Below are 12,268 nucleotides of genomic sequence, written 5' to 3'. Positions count from 1 at the left end.
TGCATAGAGTGTAGAGGAAAAACCCTAACAATTAATGAAATAAAACATTTATAATATAAATCAATTCAATACGTGAGAGTTTCAAAGGATTACATCGTTTCCCCAACAACAATGGAGGTTTAGTTCACCGTAGACATGGTGAAACTAGATGAAAATATGGAAAAGAATGAAAGATAAAACCCTAAAATTTGAAGATCGGTGCTTCTGCATCCAAAATCCGCCTCCGAGGGGTGAAAGGAGTGTGTTTTTGCCTCTTTCTGTCAAAAGATATGCACCTTAAGTCGTCCAAAACCTTAAATAGAGTGCAGAAAAAGTCCAAGCCCACGAGACTGGCGCTCAGCGTCCCACTTATGGCGCTCAGCGGTAGCTGCGACACTCAAATGACGCTCAACGGTGGCGCCCAAGCGTGAAACAGTGCTTTCAAAACCAAATTGGCGCTCAGCGGTGGCGCCCAGGCGTGCAACAGTGGTTGCACTTCCAGACTGTTGCTCAGCGGTGGCGCCTGATAACAGTTGAAAAACTGTTATTTTTATACTTAAAATTGACCTTAAAGACAACCTTTATGACTTAGAAACTAACTTGGAATCATGCTTTTGTTTATGTTTTTCAAATAAGAGAGTTGGATGGGTTTTATGTTTGGCTTTTCTTATTTTTGCAGGTTTTAAGATGAATTGGATGAAAGAAGTGAAGTAGGAAGAAGTTGGAATCAAAAAAGGAAATGAAAAGTGCACAAAAAGAGAAGACACAAGTACCGCTCAGCGGAAATTACCGCTGAGCAGTGTTCTTGAGGTCCTGTAGTCACCGTTGAGGGGCAGAAATACAGCTGACCGTCAAACTGAAGAATCGCACTTACCGCTGAGCGGTATTTACCGTTGAGCACCATTTTTATGGGCCTTGGGCCAATTTTCTGTAATTTTTAGAATACTATATAAGGTTTTAGTCGACCTAGGTCAGTCATCTTTGGCTGGAACGAAGCAGAATACACTTTCTTCACCCCTTATAGGAGTATTTTGGATGCTTAAGCTCCACTCTTCAAATCTAGGGTTCTATATTTCATTCTTTCATTAGTTTTCATCTAGTTTCACCATGATTATGGTGAACTAAACCTTCATTGTTGTGGGGAACCATTGTAATCCTTTGAAGCTCTCATGTATTGAATTGATTCTTTATAATATATGCTTTCTTTCATTAATTGTTAGGGTTTTTCTTCTATACTCTATGCATGCTTTGTTTAACTCATTCAATTGCATGATCATTGATTTTGTCGATATGGAAACATATGGGGAAATCTAGACATGAAGAAATTCTCCTAATAGTATAAACCTAGACATAGGAATATGATGGTTGGTTGCCTTTAAGCTTCTGTGCAAATGTAATGCATGAATAATTGCTAGGGAGACAAGACATTGTAAACTAGTGATTAGGAGTAGGCTTTCTTCACCAAGACATTGGGTTTAAGGTAATTTAGAAAGTGGCATTAACATTAATGAAGAAAGATGAATTCTTGAATACATGAGAGTGGATAGGATGAATTGGTAAACCCCAACAACATAATCATTCATATTATTCATCAATTGTTTTTGCATTGTTCAAGTCCATTGATCAAAACCTTGCATTCATGTTTATTTTTGCATAGTTCAACAATAATATTTTCGGTTACAAGTCTAAGATAATCAAACGCATCACATAACTGTTTAGGCCGTGAGTCCTTTGGGAAACGATACTTGGTCTTACCAATTTTATTACTTGATACGATTCGGTTACACTTGCCGAGGGTTAACAACGCTCAAGCATGAAACAGTGGTTGCACTTCCAGATTGGCGCTCAGCGCCCCCAAATGACGCTCAGCGCTATCTGCGATTCTTCTATGTGCCACTTTTCCAGCCTTTCAACACTCCAGCTCCTTGCTACTTCAACTCCTTCATCCAATTCATCTTAATTCCTGTCAAAACAAGGAAAAACAAGCATAAAACCAATAATACCACCTTAAACTCTCTTATTCTCACAACTTAAGCAAAAACATGATTTCAAGCTAGTTTCTAATTCATAAAGGGTGTTTTTAATATCAAAATTAAGTATAAAAATAACGGTTTTTCAACCGTTATCACAACCCCAAACTTAGAACTTTGCTTGTCCTCAAGCAAACAAGATGTATCTCAATCTTCCACTAATCAATACAATGGTTCAACCCATTCAAAAACTCTTTCTTCCAAGACAAGTAATTACTCAAATCAGCTCATCAAATAGAATTCAGTCAAGATGTACACATGCCTTGTTCAGAATCACTCATCATGGTGTTCACATAATCACATAATATCCAACAGATGCTACTCTCATGAATGATCAATTAACTTAGCATAGATGTAATCATGTATTCATGGAACTCTTCCTCACCAGACAAAGTGTTTCACTCAATCACACATGTGTATATAGAGGTCACTCCTTCACTCTACTTATCTCAATGTCACATAGAACAAAATTGCCTTTCATTTCACACAATCAATCATACTCACAGACAAGTATCATCATCACAAGGACTTTCCATGGCTTGTACCATGGCTGGGCTAAGAGGAAAAATTGGTTTTTCAAGATCACAAAATCCTTGAGTTAAGAGAATCATTCATAATTTTATCATTCAAGTACAATCTCTCTTTAGACAACCCAATCTCACTCATTCCCAACTTTCCCCTTTTTACATTGAGCTTTTCTTTCTTTGCATTTTATTTTCTTTTCTCTTTTTCATACTTGCTCAACACTTAACTCAATGTTTTTTTTTTACTTTCTTTTTCAATTCTCCCAATCAACCCCAAACTTGAATCTTTATCAATACCACATTATGATTCTCAACTTAACTCAAAGTAAAGATTTTCACAAAGGATTTGTTTAAGGCTTGAGGTTCAAAAAGGGTACAACACTTCATGCTCTCTTTCATTTGGGCTTAAATCATGCATTGGCTAAGAAAAAGTGATGGCAACCCCTTTAGGGACTTTCCATCCAAAGAAGTGTCAACTTCACTCTAAGACCAAAGAAAGGGAAGTTGAATAAGGACTTAATCTTTTCTTTCTAAGTCTTAGCATGTTCTCTTTAACTAATTCCATTTACATTGTTTTGTAGGACAATAAAGGTTGGAAAGTTCCTAGGAGAGTTGCCAAGCAAAGAGGAAACAAAGGAAGCAAGTAGGAATGTGTTGCAGCCAGCCATGAAGCATGTTTTCCATATTTTCCATGTGCAACACATCCAGCCGTGGCTCTTTACTTTGAAGCACACTTTACATGTTTCTCACTTGGAACACAAGCCAAACCGTGAGGGTCTTCATTTGTAGCACATTCTTCATGCTTCCCATGTGAAAAATGCAGCTCACGTTCATTAAATCTTTCAGCACATGTAATTAGCAGATTCAGTAGCTTCCTTTGCATGATTCACAGCTTCTCTTCTCCTATAAAAGAGAGCTTCATCTTTTGTAGAACTTAACTTGAGTTTGATAATGAAATGCTGTTGAAATCCAGCCATTCTCTCAAGTTCATTGATGATAGCTGATTTAGCTTGTCTCCCTCTAGCTCCCTTCCCCTTTGGAAGGCCATCTGAGTTAGAACTCTACCACACACACTCATTCAAACACTGCCACACATTTCATCGAACACCTTCCGTGCATCGGTGCATCTCCATCCATTCTCCATTCCGCTGCCACTTCTGGTCCGAGAAGCTGCTCATTCTTGAAGATTGAAGCTGCTTCCATCAAAAAGGGTAATAAAAAATGGCATTGATCATATGACACAAGCAAGCAAATAGTACAATCATAGAAACCTGGGCAAAATCGTTCATGCTTTCAAAAGAATAGCAATCATTCAACAAATACTCTGGAGTTCAAAACCTCACATATAAGCTAATTCAATGTTCCACATATACCACATACACATCCTGCTTAGCATCATAATCACAATCATAACATCGTGCCTCTGTTTACACAATTTGTGAACAACCACCTGTATATCAGCATCTTGTGCAACATCTCAACATCAATCTATATCAAAGCGTCATCAAGCAATACTGATCACATGCAAATCAATATCAAACCATCACATCAGATATAGGTCTCAACTGAGTACATCAACACCTATTATAAAAACCTAAGCAACATAAAGTTCAAAGACAAAGATAAGAAACATCTTGTTCTACTGCAAATAGCATTCATCAGTAAGTGTTATCATCATCAATCTGAGTCCTCCTCCTCATCATCATCTTCCTCTTCTTCATCACCATCTTTGTACTCATCATCTTCATCATCATCTTCAATGGTTGAAGCTTCAGCTGCTCCAGCTCCACTAGCATGTGCCTGATCCTCTGGCCATCCCACCACAGTATTAAACTCATCCATCGTCGACTGCCAGCTAGGGGGTGTATCATACAGCCCTATAATCATCTCTACAGTAGCCACCTGCCCTCCATGCAATGCCTGCATCCTAGACTCCATTAGGGACATATACATATCCCTCATCTGAAAAGGTTGTGCATCCTGAGAATGTTCATGTGTTGGTGGTGGTCCCCTCTTGTGAACTTGAGGAGGATGTGGTGGTGGCACTTGTTGGGTTGCCTCATCCATCATGCAATATTGGCTATAATAGGAATCATCAATCTCCTTCCTTGGTCGCTCCATCGGCGATGTGGAAGTATTCACCCCAGCTAGCTCACAAAGATGTGTGATCAAAGATGGATGCCCTAGAGATGCTTTGTTGTTCACAAAACTGACACAAGTTTGAATCTCATATGCTATGACCTGCCCAATATTAATATTCAGCCCTTTTAGCATACAATACAGGAAGATTGCCCTATGAACAGTAATATCAGACACATGAGAACACGGTTGAACATTGGCATGAGTGAATGCCATCCAGTATTTTGACAAAGGAGTCAATTGAGATATCCTAATATGAATGGGTGCATCATTCGTGTTCCTCTAGAAGCGTCCTCCAGGTACACACAATGTCCTTTCCACATCATCAAAATCTGCTCCCTCATCCATACTCAGTGCAAACTGACACTGTTCACTAGCCCATTCAGTATGTAGAAACCTATTAATAGTATCAGGATCATACCGAATAATATTTCCTCTCACATAACTCATGTAATTCTCTGTATGAGTGTTGCCAAATGCCCTTGCATTGGTGTAAAATTCCTTGACCACTGCAATGTTTGCTGGTTTAGGATAAGCAGCTACATTCTCCCATTTTCTTCTTTCTATTTCCTCTCCAAAATGTGGGGCCAAAGATAATATCCACCTCACTTTTCTTTCCATCAAAAGCCTTCGATCTTGGACTGTTTGGAAGTGTCGCTCATGCTTATGAGAAAGGAACTTGTTTGAATAAAAAAGTTTCGGATCCTTTCTCTTGTTTCCCACGGTTTTAACTCTCTTCCTTGATGATGAAGTCATCCCTACATCACAAACAATTCACAAAACCACAAGAACATCATCAAGCATTAGCATAAAAAACAATCCAAACTCACTCTTCTTATCACCACTAAGGGAAAAACAGGGGCCCTCAGCATCACCTACAACAAACAACTTCCAACCAGACACCACAAATGGCCAGCAATTAGAAAAACTAACTCTGCAGAAATCGTGCTGAGCGCCCCTTAGAGGGCCCTCATCGCCAATCAGTTCAGTTTTCAAAAATAGCCCTAGCTGGCCTTAAACACTACTCAAATGCATTTTTCACAGTTCCAATCATCAATCAAACATTTTAATCGATCCAAAAAGTGATTATTTCAACAAATCATGCATAGATATCAAAATTCCTCAAGAATCATGCTTGAACCACAACATTCATTCAAAATCATACTTGCAAATGTCCTAGAATGTAAAATATATGTACTTACTTGGTTGGAGATGCTCAATGTGTGAAGAATGCCAAATGAAATTGGTAAAACTAAACCCTAACAGCAGTGCTATCAACAAACCCCAAACTTGGATGGAAAAATGATGCAAAATGAGTGGAGAAAGGGTTTTGTGGAGGAGGATGAAGGAGAAAGTGGAGAGAAAACCTTTGAAGAGTGTTTTGAAGTGGCTAGAAAGAGTGAAGAGTGAATGGGGCGGCTAGGTCGAGACCTAGGGTAAAGAAAGCATCTAATGGGCCAACTTACACTGAGCCCAATTTTAACGTAGAACCCAATCTGTAGAAGTCACGCTCAACGCCCCAAACTGGCGCTGAGCGGTAAACGCGACACATTCTCTCCTCTTTTTTTGCTTACCCTAAGCATACTCAACCAATATTCACTCAACTTCAACTCTCAATTTTTCAAATTTCATGTATTTTCCACCCACTTCACAAACTGTCACCCAAATAATGCATTTAATCTCTCAAACCACTCAAACATTCAATAATTAAGAACCTACAATGCAACTAGAACAAAGATAAATTCAAACAACTGGGTTGCCTCCTAGGTAGCGCTTGTTTAACGTCACGAGCCTGACCCTTGAATCCTCCAACATCCTTCATTAGATGCATATCTTTCTCACCAACACCCATCAGTAGGTGTTTATAAGCATAGTATCGTTCAGTAGATACTCTATCACCTAGAATCCATCAGTAGATGCTATACCACAACAATCTCATAACAAAATAACACAATGTTCCAAAGTTTTAAATTACATCACCAAAATAAACAATAACTCAAAGAAATTAATGTTTTTAAATCACTAGGGTACCTCCCAAAGAGCGCTCTTTTAACGTCATTAGCTCGACCCAATAAAGCTCAATTTTCATCTTTACTGTTCGTGTTCTTCTTGCCTTCATCACACCAACTCATCAATTGCATTCTGTCCACCTTCTTGACTCGTCTTGAATATGGAGCTTCAATCTCTATCACTCTATTCTCTTTAAAATCTTTCACAACCCACAACTTGCTCTTGAATCTTACAGGTGTGCCAAGTTTGAATTGTGCATCCACCTAGTCATCATGAACCATCCTTCCTTTGTCATCTTTTTCTTCTTCCCTAACCTGTGACAAGAAATAATTTTTACCTTTGATGATCGGCTTGGCAACTTTAGGGCTAATCATTGGTGCATCCTTATATGCAGCTTAATGATTAGTCTTCCTCTCTTGAATCTTCTGCTCACCTTTGAAGACATTAAAGATCACCTTTTCCTCTCGGTCTTGAAGTACTATCATCCCATCGTCCACATTGATGATTACCTTTGTCATTTTCATAAGCGGTCTTCCAAGAATAATTGGGATCTTCTCATCTTCCTCCATCTCCATCACCACAAAATCCACCAGGAATTTAAGCTTCTCTATACAAACCACAACATCTTCCACTACACCATAGAGTTTCTTGGAAGACCCATCCGCCATGAGCAAGGTCACCTTTGTTGGCTTGACTTCAAGATCACCAATCCTTTCAAGCATAGATAAGGGCATCAAATTAATGCTTGACCCTAAGTCAATTAAGGCTTTCCTTATATTCACCTTCCCAATGACGCAAGGAATACTAAAACTTCCTGGATCTTTCACTTTTGGAGGAAGTGGTTTCTCCAAAGTAACACTGCAATTTCCCTGTTTATCCATAGTCTCCTCATCTAAATATCTCTTTTCTGTGAGGAATTGCTTCATGTGCTTAGCATAAGCAGGAATTTGCTGCAATGCTTCAGTCAAAGGTATAGTAATCTCCAATTGCCTAAAGATCTCCTTAAAACGCTCATATTGTCTCTCTTTCTCTATTTTTTTACTCACCTTAGGATAAGGAAGAACTTTTTCAATTTTCTCACCATTTTTCTCTCCCATCTTCTTTTCTTTTTCTTTTGTCTCAACCTCACATATTCTCTCTTCTCTTTCTTCTCTCTTCTCTAACTCAACTTTTTTGTTTCCTCTCTTCCACCCTCTCATCATATATGCTCACAATAGTTTTACACTCTTCCTTAGGGTTAACCTCAGTGTTAGCCCCAAATTGCTTTTCCGCTTTATCTTCCATCTTCTTGGCCAGTTGGCCAACCTGCATCTCCAAATTTCTTATAACAGCTTCAGTGCTCTTATGATTGGTGATAGTCACCTGCATAAATTGTTGAAGAGTGTCTTCTAGCTTTGTTGATCTCTCATTTAATGCAGATACTTGTTGCCATAGTGATGGTTGCTGTTGGGGTCTATTAAATTGTCCTTCTTGTCCAGCTTGTCCATTTTGACCTTGACTTATGCTTGGATGAGGTTTCCACCCTTGGTTGAAGTTTCCTTGGCGGTATTGGAACTGATTGCCCATAAAATTGACATCTTCTAGGGCCTCCACTGGAAAAGCACATTGACCATTGATATGATTACCACCACATAATTCACAGAGTTGTTGTTGAACCTGTGAAACGTTCTTCAGCTCCTTTGGCAACTGAGCGAGTGTCTTTATCAAATTCTCCAACTATTGAGTTATAATTTTATTTTGCGCAAGCAAGGCATCCTGAGATTGTAATTGTAGAACTCCCTTCTATTGAGGTGGAGCTCCTCTTACACTATGCATCTCGTTATCATTAGTAGTCATGTTATCTATCAATTCAAAAGCTTCCTCTGGAGTTTTACACTTGATATTACCTCCAACTGAGGCATCTAGCATTAATTTGGATTGTGAACCAAGACCTCCAAGGAAAAGAATGACTATTATTGCTTCATCAAAGCCATGAGTGAGCGTCTTTCTCAACAAGCTTTTGTATTTATCCCATGCTTGACCTAACGTCTCCTCCATACCTTCCCTGAAAGAAGAAATTTCTTGCTTCCTCCTGTTGATTTCTGACTGTGGAAAGTACTTGTTCAGAAACTTTGAAACCACAGTTTCCCATTTAGTAAAGCTATCCTCCAGGAAAGAATTCAACCATAGCTTAGCATTGCCTCCCAATGAGAAAGGAAACAAACTAAGCTTTATAGCGTCATCAGGCACACCATTGATCTTTGTAGTGTTGCAAATCTCGCTGAATGTTGACAGATGTTCATATGGACTTTCATGAGATAGTCCATTAAATTGGTTGTTATTCACCAATTGTATCAACGCCGGTTTCACCTCCATGTTTGTAGCATTGACCCTCGGCCTTGCAATGTTGTTAAAGTGATGAGGGCCAACAACAGTGGTGTAATCCGCCAGAGTGCGTCTGCCATTATTTTCTCCACTCATCTCTTCAGTACTGTTGTCAGATCTTTGTGGTAAGGGTTGTAAAAGTGTCTCCGGAGAAGGAAATAATTCTCTAGATGTTCGGATTCTCCTTCTCTGTTTGCTCTCGTCCAATCCTTCAAGAAGAGGTTCCGTTGTTTTCTTACTTCTCGTTCGAATTATACCCTGCATACACAAGAAAACAAAACCCTAAAAAGCACTTTTAAAAAAAAATACACTAAAATAAAAAAATCAAATCAAAACTAATCAATAATCACACACAAATAGAATAGTTAAACCATGAGTCCTTGACAACGGTGCCCAAAACTTGTTAACACTTCGGCAAGTGTACCGAATCGTATCAAGTAATAATAAATGGTAAGACCAAGTATTGTTTCCCTAGAGACTCACGGCCTAGACATTCATGTGGTTTCTTGATTAATTAAGACTTCTAAACAAACTCATGGTGTTTATAATGCAGAAAATAAATATGAATGCAAGTGTTGATCAATTGACTTGAAGAATGCACATGTGATTGATATAAAATATGGAATGATTATGTTGTTGGGTTTCCGACTTATCCTATCCACTCTCATGTATTTATGAATTCATCTTCTTCATTAATGTTAATGCCACTTTCTAATTTACCTTAAACCCGATGTCTCGGTGAAGAAAGCCTACACTTAATTACTAGTTCACAATGTCTTGTATCTCCAGCAATTAATTATGCATTACATTTTCGCACACAAGCTTAAAGGCAACAAACGCTCCTATCCCTATGTCTAGGTAATATTGCTTTTGGGAGAATTTCCCCAGTTCTAGATTTTCCCATATGTGTCCATATTGACAAAATCAATAATCATGCAATTGAATGAGTTAAAGAGAGCATGCATAGAATGTAAAGGAAAAACCTTAACAATTAATGAAATAAAGCATTTATAATATAAATCAATTCAATACATGAGAGTTTCAAAGGATTACATCGCTTCCCCAACAACAATGGAGGTTTAGTTCACCGTAGACATGGTGAAACTAGATGAAAATATGGAAAAGAATGAAAGATAAAACCCTAAAAGTTGAAGATCAGAGCTTCCGCATCCAAAATCCGCCTCCGACGGGTGAAAGGATTGTGTTTTCGCCTCTTTCTGTCAAAAGATATGAGCCCTAAGTCATCCTAAACCTTAAATAGAGTGCAGAAAAAGTCCAAGCCCATGAGACTGGCGATCAGTGCCCCACTTATGGCGCTCAGTGGTAGCTGCGACACTCAAATGACGCTCAGCGGCGGCGCCCAAGCGTGAAACAGTGCTTTCAAAACCAAATTGGTGCTCAGCGGTGGCGCCTAGGCGTGAAACAGTGGTTGCACTTCCAGATTGGCGCTCAGCGGTGACGCCCAAGCGTGAAACAGTGGTTGCACTTCCAGATTGGCGCTCAGCGCCCCCAAATGATGCTCAGCGTTATCGGCGATTCTTCTATGTGCCACTTTTCCAACCTTTCATGACTCCAGCTCCTTCATCCAATTCATCTTAATTCCTGTCAAAACAAGAAAAAACAAGCATAAAACCAATAATACTACCTTCAACTCTCTTATTCCCACAACTTAAGCAAAAACATGATTTCAAACTAGTTTCTAAGTCATAAAGGGTGTTTTTAATATCAAAATTAAGTCTAAAAATACCGGTTTTTCAACCGTTATCACCTATCACGTAAAAGCCTTTAAATAAGTCAAGAGTGCCACATCAGCATGTGTCACGCTCAGCGTCCAAACAAGAGGGCATCAAGTGCGACTTCAACAAAAGTGGCTGACGCTCAGTGCCCTCGCTGGGGCGCCCAAGAGTGGCTGCACGACAATTGGCGCTCAGCGCCCTTGGAGGTCGAGCTCAGGCGTAGCTACGTGGTGAGTGGCGCCCAGCACTTTGTGTGGCCCTTGGCCCTCAACGACCTAAAAGAGGGCGCCCAAGCGTGCTTGCGCCTTCTTCAGCCTTTTAGTTTGGTGCTTTTTCTATTCTTCCTGGGTTTCAACTCCTTGATAATTTGATCTTCTTCCAAAACATACCAATAACCTACAAAATTGAGGGAATTAGTGATGAAAATCATTAAGTATTACCTCAACTGACTTATTCACAAAATTTGGATAAAAGCGAGAAGTTAAGCAAGCTTCAAGCTTAAAGAGAGTTGATTTGGTATAAAAAATGCACCATAGATAATGGTGAGATTTACCGTTATGAATGATCAATGAATGATATGAAGGTATGCAATTTCAGAATGTTTTTCAAACTTATAGTGCACAACTTTGATCTAGAATGCCTAGTCCATTTCTGATGGTATAAAATATTTCCTTTGACAGCGGTTTTGTAAAGATGTCAGCTCATTTGTCTAAAGTATCTACATATTCAATTTTAACTTCACCCTTTGAGACATGATATCTAGTAAAATGAGGTCTTATTTCTATATGCTTTGTTTTTTAATGCAGAATATGATTCTTTGTCTAGTTGATTGCACTTGTATTATCACATTTTAAAGGTATGTTGTCTAAGTGAATGCCATAATCCTCCAACGGAATTTTAATCCAAAGAGATTGAGCACAAGAGCTTCCAACTGCAAATATCATGTGATCAATGAGCATATGAGTAAGTCACAAGTACCACTGGTGCTTTTTCTATTAAGCTTGCAACCACCAAAATTAGAATTGATGTACCCTTCCAAGTATATGTTAGCACCTCTAGGGTCCATAAGCATATTGCTTTAGTTCCTTTAAGATATTTCATAATTCTTTTTACAACATTTAAGTTGGATTCTTTTGGACAAGACTAAGATCTAACACATAAACACACACAATGCATGATATTTGAACAACTAGCAGTCAAGTATAGTAAGGAACCAATCATACCTTGATAAATTCTCTGGTCAAGGTTCTTACCTTTCTCATCTTTATCAAGATACCAGTTAGTGGCCATTGGAGTTGCAGCTTCTTTACATTCATCTATTTTAAATTTCTTCAAAAGATCAACACAATATTTGGATTGGTGGATTAATATACTTGCATCCCCTTGCTGTACTTGCAACCCAAGAAAGTAGTTGAGCTCTTCCATCATTGACATCTCAAACTCCTCTTACATATTCTTAGAAAATTCCTTGCACAATAGAGGGTTA

The sequence above is a fragment of the Vigna angularis genome, chromosome 5 (genome assembly GCF_016808095.1).
Source record: "Vigna angularis cultivar LongXiaoDou No.4 chromosome 5, ASM1680809v1, whole genome shotgun sequence".
In the NCBI taxonomy this organism is placed as follows: Eukaryota; Viridiplantae; Streptophyta; class Magnoliopsida; order Fabales; family Fabaceae; genus Vigna; species Vigna angularis.
Note: the sequence above shows the minus strand (reverse complement) of the source record.